This window comes from Mustela putorius, unplaced genomic scaffold (assembly GCF_011764305.1).
Source record: "Mustela putorius furo isolate JIRA1106 unplaced genomic scaffold, ASM1176430v1.1 tig00000854_pilon_pilon_pilon, whole genome shotgun sequence".
Taxonomy (NCBI): domain Eukaryota; kingdom Metazoa; phylum Chordata; class Mammalia; order Carnivora; family Mustelidae; genus Mustela; species Mustela putorius.
The window spans coordinates 7705340-7715377 of NW_025421496.1; positions in this window are offsets into that span (position 1 = coordinate 7705340).

Here is a 10038-nt window from a genome sequence, read left to right on the forward strand (position 1 = left end):
AATGGTGGTTTATTAAAGTATGGGGACAGGACCCATGGGCAGAAAGGGCTGCTGCCTCGGGATTGTGAGGAGTGGCCTATTATATACTTGCAAGTTCGGAGGGGGCCAGGGACGGTGTAAGTCTCTAAGGAATTTTGGAAGCAAGGTTTCCAGCGTCTTGAGGAGCTAGCTGTTTTGGGGGAAAGGTCAGTTATTATCGCCTAATAAAACCTTAATGATTAGAACCTTCAGATATATATTGGTAGGCCATATGCTTGGGGATGATTGCCAGCATGTATCTTGGAGGGTTTAGAGATAAAGGAAGTTTCCAAAGGAATTTTTATATGTTAAAGTAGACTTACAGAATTCCGGGAAGTTGAGGGGCGGTTGGGTTGGGGTGGGGTGGGGCGGTCAGGCTAGGATCGTCTTTTGCCCTTAGCAAAGTATTAAGGTGGACACAGTTGAGTCCCTAGAGGAATGTCACTCTGCTTGTTTCAAGGACTTGTCGGTGGCTCTAGGTAGTAAGGAAATTTAATGACTTTTCATCTGCCTTGGTTTCCCACATCATTCTGGGTGGGCTTTTGGAAGTGACCTTTTCTTTCTCTTCTTATGGGCATTACTGATCATGGCCATGAGACCTAGAACCACGGTAGGCATTTCAGAGACCAGTGTGAGGATGAAGCTCACCTGGGAGGAAGACAAGACAGAAGCTCCTGGAGGGATTAAGAGCCACTGGATTAAGACAATTTTGTATCAGATTACTTAGGGTTGAAGGCATTCAAATTCATATAAGTAACATTCTAGGCAAGGGCACTGGTAGAGGAATCATATTGGGGGCAAATTTGAAGAACACAGATCCTAGCAAAAATTGATGCTCATTGCACTGTGTCCTGTACATCCAGACTGCATGGGGAGACGAAAGGAGAAAGGGGCTGCTGGGAGCCAGAGAGAGACTATTTATCTTTCAAATAGCCATGATTGTTGTTTGTGGTTTACCTATTTGGGGGGAGGGCACATCCTACACTGGGTCAGAGGTTTGACTGTCACTGCTCAGATTCTTCCTAAAGAAAAGAATCATTGATAAATTACAGTGGGATTATGAAAAAAATGTCAGTAATTTGAAAGTCAGAGTAAGTAAAATTGATCCTGGGGTCTTGGGCTTTTAGATAAGCCAATAATAACGTGGTAGATTCTGACTAGAGTTTTACCCTCATTCCATGGATCGGCATTTTGGTAAATGGTGAGCTCAGAAGCACCAAAAGAACTGCTAACTCCAAATATCTCTCCTGACTGGGGCTACCATATTGTGTGAGGTAGACACCAATAGCCAGTTCATAAACAACGTGCATCTCTGTTGAAATGCAGAGTCCTTACTTGAGATAAAACACGAAGCACATTGTTCTCCAGCTGAGCACTGAAATCACCTGGGGCCCAGATTCAAAGAGGCACGGTAAGATATTTTAAAATTGAGTAAAAAATACAGTAACATCTGCTGGACATCGTGTGAACTACTAGTTGAAGGTAATTAACATTTTTAACATTGGCTGTGATCTTCCTTTCAATGAGACTGGTGCAGACCAATTTGATTCCACAATTTGAGAAGTTTGTATAGTGTTCAACAGGTGGTAAGTTTTTAGGACATGAGTGCATGTTAAGGTGCTTGGACCTAAATGCTTAATAAATGATACTGAAGGGTATTTCTTTTGGCCTAAGGATGCTGTGGAAACACTTACTGAGACAATTAAGAATGCCATGAACCAAGATAATATGGGACTCTGCATTCAGCTATTACCGCTTATTAGTCATTTGACAATATTTTAACCACTTACATCAAATAAACACTGCATGGGTTTTTATGAAAAAGAGGGAAGCAGAAAAGCTCCTTTGCATGTGGGTGTGTGGTTTCAAAGAAGGCTCACTTGGAAAGCCATGAAAACTCTGGGTTCTGGAAGAGAGGAGAGAAGCAAAAAAGTAGAATGTAGCTAGTGAACAAAATGGTCATGACCTTTGTGATTTTGTCTAAGACCAGGCTTGCTGCTACTTACTACCCTGACAGACATCAGGTCTGGTGTGATCCGGACCTACATTTCCAAAGCTTGGACTGAACTGGAATGTTTTTAAACAGAGTAAAGCAAATGGACATTTGCTCATTATATTCTACTCTTTCTTTGGCATTGATTTCCTCAAAATTAGATATGGCTTTAACAGAAAGCATTCAAGTTTAATAGGTTTTTATGAAGCAGTCATTCTTCTTTATAAGACAAAGTCCAAAGCACTGAAATAATACCACAGAAAGAAAATATATAACTGATATTCTAGTATCTATTGATCACGAGGAATCTCCTTTTTTCCATGTAAGTGATATCAGAAAACCATGATCAATAACTATTCAATATGCCTTAAGCCTCGCAACTCGCCAAGACCCCCTCTGCATTACCTGTTATGACATAACTCCACTTTACTCAGACTCAGAATACAAACGAATACCAATTTTATGTACCCAATTTTTTACTATAAGCATTCCCTGTGTTCAGGGTTAACACTAGAGTAATTTCTACCCATGGCTTTGCTTAAACTCTACTATTTCATCCAGAATCATTGTACAGTTTAACATTAAACAATAGAACACTTGGGATTTCTTACCAGCTTACCAAGACATTGGCAGAAAGCATTCATAAACTGGGATTTATTTTTTTATTTTTTTTGGATAGGTTGAAAAAATTCTCGTGTGTCAGAAACTTTCCTTTAGATTATTCTCTTTTGAGTTATATCATCATTACTGGTTCATCTGCGCTTTTTTTCTCCGTATCTGTCAAACAACTGAAATGATTTTGTGGAATTTTTTTCTCCATGTTAAATATAGGCTTTTTTTTTTTTTTAAATCATTGCAATTGAGCATGTCATTTACCCTTCTGCCCATTTTTCTTATATTAAAAGGTCTCCTGCTGGAATTTAATTTCAAGTTAAATCTTTACCCCACCCTCAGGCTGTGAGACTGAATTAAATAAATCCCACTAAAAGTAATAAACCACTCTTAGCTGTGGTCTTGTGATATCAGTTGTCAGCCTGTCAGAGTGAATCTGAGTGTTAAATTCAGATTTCACTGCCTCTGCTAGTGAGGAAAGAATCAGAACACCAAAAAGCCCAGGACAGCAGAACTGCTGCAATCATTCCAGTTTTATCTCAGCAGCAGTACTTAGGCATGCAAGAAAATAACTTTGAAGATGATTTTCTTGACGACACTCTTTTAAAATTCATATTGATGGTAAAACATAAAGGCTCCGCTATGGTTATTATACTTTATTTAGTGTGTTGCCAGCCTGCGAGATCTAGTAACACAAAGGTAGATTTCTTGTTGGGAGGGAGGGGCAAAATAGGAATATCATCCTGATGGAGACTGATGAATGTTAGATGTGAAGTAAGTTAGTCAGGATTTGTGCTTAAATGTATGATTGAAAGGTAGACAGTTTAAGAGAAGGAAAGAAAAATACGACATGTTATCCATTTATTGTGAAAATTTACAAGGAGGTTAATCCACAGAACATAGATAATCTCTCAGGCTTCCAAATTAAAATGCTCTGTAGAGGGGGACATGATAACCTCCCTCACTGAGCTCCCTTCAATACTGTGTCTGTGATGCAGGGACACTGGGAACGATCCCAGGACCAGGCTGGATTTATGGGTGTGACTAATAAAAGGTGACAGCTGGCTTCAAATCTGTTGGCTTGTCATTCAGTGGACCAATTTACAAAATACTTGTTTACCCTTAGAGCACTGAGGTTGTTCGAAAAGAAAGGTCTTTTTTTTTTTTTCAACATTAGTTTTTCCATATTAAATTCTGAAGAGTTAAAGTTTTAAAAAGAGCCAAAAATCAATATTGTTAGTGATCTTGTGTTTCTAAAGAACAGGACAACAGCTCAGATCAACTTCCTCTTCTCCATGGGTAAGCACAATATTGCCTTCTGTAGAAATAGAGCTGCACGAATTCCCAGGGGTAGGAGAGATGAACACAGACGATTCTCTGAACAAAATTGCAGTAGAGAATTCTGGCGTGCCGAAGATGATAGACATCTCCCGATAATTATTATAGTTGCAACCCTTACCTTTCTACAGACGTAATATCTTTATCCAGTCACGTGTTGGGCATATGGTTTACAATGATGCCTAGTAATTCCTCAAGCCCCTCCTCTCAGCCTTTTAAAAACTTCTTACTGCCTGATTTGGAAGTGGAAATGGCTCTAGGGAAACCACGTCCTAGGAAATAGCCTTTTTCCTTATTTTGGAAGTAATATGGGCAGTAAATATTGTATTTAATTTCCTACACCTGAAAACATAGTACAAAGCCATATCCTTTCTTATCCGTAGGAAGAGATTATTTGCAAAATACAAATGTGAGGAAAATATTTTTCAAGTTCTTATAGGAGACAGACAAACAATATATCACACTGATCTCTACTATACTGGACTCTTTAGATGGTGGAAAACACTTTCACATCTGCAGTTCGGTTGTTTAGCAGTGTTAATTCAAATAAAAGCCAGTCGATTTTGTACTCCAAGGCCGGGTCTTAATTTTAAATCATTAGATCATATATTTGTTAATTTTTTTTTTGTATTTATAAACCTGTGCTAATTTATTTTCCCTTGAATTTTATTTGCTTATTTAGTAAGTTATCTGAAAAAAGGGAAGACCTAGAACTAGAGAGATCTGTTTTGAAGTCCACACATTCTACCTACCAGTGGTTTAACCTCAGGTCAACCCTACCATTCTGAGCGTCAGTTTACTCATTTGCACAATGGGATCACACTGTTTTCTGTAAGGGATTATTGTAGGGATGAAGATTAACACATGAAGCATCTGGTGCAGGGTCTTGCATGTGTCAGACCCTCTCTTCAGACTCTGATTTACAATAGGTTTTGCTGCTTATGATAGTCCAAATGAATTTGTTTAGCTTAAAATCTTATAATAAATATCCAACAAAAAATTAAGAGTATAGAGAATTTCTCAGTCAAGTACATGACTGATGGTGTGAATAAAAAAAGATTTCTTACTGAAATGTGTACTTGAGATCATGAAACTTGATTTTGGTCTTAACAGATTTTCACAAGACACATCAGTTTCTCTGTTAAAGAGTGAGTACACCACATGCAATTTTTTTCACTTATTTACTCAACAATGATGTACCATTAGCCCAATCTGGGCTTAGGATCTCGGCAAGACCTAGGGCCCAAATAGTGAGCAAAATTACCACCAAGCTGTTAACAGAACAGTGGGGGAAGGCAGATGATAAACCTGAAAAATCACAGCAGTGATAACATACGGCAACACAAGGGGCTATGTGAACCATCAACAAACATCAACTGTAGCCCACAGGAAAGTTCCATCAAACCTTCTGCTCCTACCCCATTTCATACTTGCAGTCACTTTCTATTTTTATACCTGGGTCACAATTTATTTAAGATCTCAATATTCACCTAGAGGGAATATATGGAGAAATGAACACTTTCTAATGTTTTTGTGAGCCATTTGCTAATTTAACAATGGGATTTTACACCGAGCGCCAGATCAAGTAAGGCTATACACGGCAGCAGTGGAGTCTAGCTGTCCAGAGATAAGCTAAACAGGTAGAATGCTAAGCCATAAAAAATGCAAAACATCCTTGTGGCCAGTATCTCACCAAGACATGTACAACTGCTCAGTATTCGGAGATTTTTTCCCCCTATGAACTTGGAGATTTCCTAAGTACTTATTGTAAAGTGAAATCCTATTAGAAAATATCAGTGAACAACACTGGAAGCCACCACTGAAGGAGTAGACTCTTACAATAAGAAACAAAATAAAGGCGATAATGATAATAAAAACTGAAAAAACATCTAATTTTATTGAGCACTTACTATGTGCTGGTCATTGTTCTAGCAGCTTATATCAACTCATTGGAGAGCAGCAAGCACATCAACAAAAGATTACAATCGTTGGTCACAAACTTCATCTCTGTGACAGGATAGGTAAATTTTGCCTAATATCACCAAAATTAGAAGAGTAGACCCTTTGGAAACTAAAGGATAATCGGACTTTCCAGGCAAATACTCTTACAATGAAGGGGAGAAGACGGAGGGTGAGACAGCTAACAATTCCATGCTCATCCACCTAAGCCTCTAGGGCACAATGAATGTCTTTATTTCATAAACTTAAAAACATCCCTTTCCTAATTTATGTTGCTGTTCATTTAATTCAGTATGACCAAAAGGGATATGAGTGGCAATTTCTGACTTCTCCAAATCTCTTTGATTTTACTTGTTTCATAGAGAAACATTGATTTAGCATTTTAAAATCTGTTGCCACTTTTCTGGGATCCAGGCACACAGGACATTTAGAGGCTGATGTATTGTTAATTTATAAACTGGATGAGATGCTTCCTCTTGGATAATGACAGGCATGTGGAGTGTTTCTTTATATATTTCTGTGTCTAGTCTAGTGCCGTGCACATCACTGATGTCTAACAGACATTCATTGACTGCTTTGACATGTGATTACAATATAAAGATTTTACTCCAGTTAATGCTAAGGAGATGCCACATTCCTATTTCCTTTTCTACAAATACTGATGTCTTCTGAAGATGAGAAGGTCTTTGCCTTTAAAAAAATTCTTTTTCTTCATATCAAATTGTGTGTTAGAATTTTTTCTTTAATGTTTTGATGGCTCTGGGTACATATTTCAGTAATACTAAATCAAATAATCATGGAGTATGAGAGCTGGAAGAAACTGTCTGTAGCATTGTGTCCGGGGATTACAAACCCGAATGCCTCCAAGGGTCAGGCAGGTAACATAAATATGTGAATCTGACCAGGCTTAAGATCACTAGGAGGAGGAAAGCAAGGCCTGCAGCAAACTAGAGACTGTATACCTTGTCAAATTCGAATGCAATTCTGACCACAGAAAACAGAGCTAAGGGTTATGTTTGATCCACCAGTAACCGGTGGTAAACACTGAAGTTAATCCTTTAATTGTAACGATTATGGCATTTAATCTTTCCTGTGTCACTTTTTCAGGGTGTTCAATGCCATCATGTGGCTTAGGGTCAGAAGGAGCCTACATATCCCAACAAACTTAAATTACATGGCTGGCATATCTAGACTTGGTGAATTATTATCTAAGTAAATATGCAGGGGCAGGGGAGAGAGGCTTTAAATTACTTCCACTTGTGCTTTTTAGGTTTTTGAATTAAAGATGTAAAAATACTCTGGTGAATTTCTTTGTGTGTCTTTTACTGGCTTTGAAGCCAGATAAATGAAGGCCCATCTTTTATGAGCTATGTCACCTTGGACAACCTGCTAAATTCACTGAGCTTTCCTTTCCTTAACAGCACATCCAGTTTATTTACCATAAAGTTGGTTTTAGGATTAAATAAGAAAATTTCTGTAAAGGGCCAAGCACAAGGCCTGTTCAGATTTGATGATAAGACAGTGTGTTTCCTCCCTTCTCTGCCTTAAGCCTCTTCCTTTCTTTTTCCCTGGATGTGGGCCTATAACTTCTTTTAACCAGCTGGCAATAAATTGGGCTGCATTCTATGCTCTCACTCCAGCTGAGATCATCAACAGTGTTGTGGTTTTGTTTGTAATACATTGTTAGATGAGCCTTTTATATATAAAATGAATGTAAACATTGTCTTTAAGGAACTTCCTTGGAGATGTACACCCTCTGGCTAAATAACAATTTGTATTCTTCAGAGCATATTATTATTATTATTATTTTGGTTAATGTATCTTTCCTCTTTGTATGTTTTCTTTCAAGAAAAATAAGAGGTTACAGAAGGCCTCCAAATGTTATGGGGTCCTTAAATGTTCGCTGTAGGAAATCTGGGTCTCTAAAATTAGTGCTGGTAATTGGACAGGGTAAGAAGCTGCTCTGTTATCATTTGAACATGTTATCAGAATGGCTACAACTTAAGAGTCTCGACTGGATTCTCTGGAAAAGAAGCTCAACCAGACGTTCTGTTTCAAGACGCCGTAACTTTTTAGAATTAAAAAGAAATTAATGAATTTGGTTATTGGTTCTGTGCTATGCCACCTCTCACACATACAAAAAGTGAAAATAGGCAACAGGCCTGCCAGAGGCTTAATTAATTTAAAGCAGCACTTTGGGTGGGTAGTATCAGTTAGAAGATTCCCCTTTTTGACTTACCAAGTAGGTTTTCTTTAGACATGGATTAATAGGAATATGTTCTTTCAGTAAGCAAGAGGAACCCAAATGTGTTTTCCCTACAAAATTCTACTTCACTGAGAAATCATCAGAGCAGCATTTGTTAAGTATCTGGTGTATTTCTCATTGCTCTGCGACTAGTAGATCATGTATTTTAAAAAGTTAAAAAAGGTAACAACTAAGGACACATTTGCTTATCCTGCTGAACTTAATGGTATTCAGGTTACTTCTCTACAATTTTTGGCTGCTGTGTCTGTAGGCAGTCCGTTTTCTTCGTTAAGTCCTGGCTACATATTGATCCGTGTGTGTGCGTGTGTGCGTGCGTGTGTGTGTGTGTGTTTTGATAGCTGTTCAGTTTAAGAGCACAAATAAACTTTAAAATATCTCTTTATCCTTGGTTAACACTAATTGCTCTTAATTTTGTTTTATTTTTCTGGTTATTTGTTTTCTGTCATCTTGGGTGCCTGGGTGGCTCAGTTGGTAAGCATCTGCCTTTGGCTCAGGTCACGGTCCCAGTATCCTGGGATCAAGTCCCACATCGGGCTCCCTGCTCAGCAGGAAGTCTGCTTTCCCTCTACTCTTGCTTGCTCTCTTTCTCTCTCTCTCTCTCAGATAAATAAAATCTTAAAAAAAAAAAAGTTTAAAATGTCATCTTGTATCATTCCTAAATCACTCAGTCACTTTACATCACTCCTGTGATTTGTGGTTGTTACTGTGTGTGTCTTTTGAACAGTTTCAGTTGGGGATTTTTTTGTTTGGTTGTGTCAATTGCCTTGCCGCTTGTCATAATTCTTGATAGTTTTTCGACTGACATGAGGAATGGGCCTCTCAACATCTGCCCCTCTTCTCTTCCACATGCTCTGGGTCCTTGCCATCTCCAAAACCATATCACTACATCATCTCTACAGCATCACTACATCATCTTACCCTCAGCCGGTTGGTGCTGGGGGTACGGCAGGGTTGACAGGTGTGCAGTTATTATTTGCACGTGTCATCAGAATGGCTACAAACTTGAGCCCCACCTGGATTCTTCGGAAGAGAAGCCCAGCCAAGTACTCTCTTTCAAGACGCCATCATTCTGCCTCTCATTCTCATCACTGCTCTCATCCATCCAGCTCACTCCTCCAGTTTTCCATCACCCCAAATTCTGCCACTCTGCCCTCTTTGATTCCACCACCTTCTCACTGCATCTCATCCCCTCGCCCGCCCCCCTTTCCTTGCACATAAGATGATACGCCGTGGACCATCATGCTCTTTCCCCTGCATATACTCATTCTCAATCACATTTCCCCTGTCTTTCTTCATCAGTCATCACCTTCCTAGCTAAAACCCAACACAGGTTCATCCAACCCTGGGGGCATCTGTGTGGCTCATAGGTTACGCTTCCAACTCCTGATTTCAGGTCAGATCATGATCTCAGGGTCAAGAGATCTAGCCCTGAGTTGGGCTCCGTGCGTGCTGCATGCGGAGTCTGCTTGAGATTCTCCCTCTCCCTCTGTGCTCCCCCTGCTCACACACATGTGTGCGTGCTCTCTCTCTCTCTCTCACTCTCTTTGTTTCTAAATAAATACATAAATAAAATCTTCAAAAAAAAAATCCAACTCTGATTGTCCAGATACTCTGCCTGTGTAGCTGGGCACAGCTGGGAAAAACACCACACCTTATGCATACTAGTTTCACATTAAATTCATGATTTAAACCACAAGTGAGCCTTAGATAGCTCAGAAAGCCAACCCTCCTTCCCTCACTAACTCACTTCCCCCTCTTTTAGATGACTACTTCATTTCTTTCCTCTTCTCAAACTGGCTGCCAGTCTCCGCTCTCATCACACTCAGCTGATGGCCTTGCTTCCTGTTCCAGT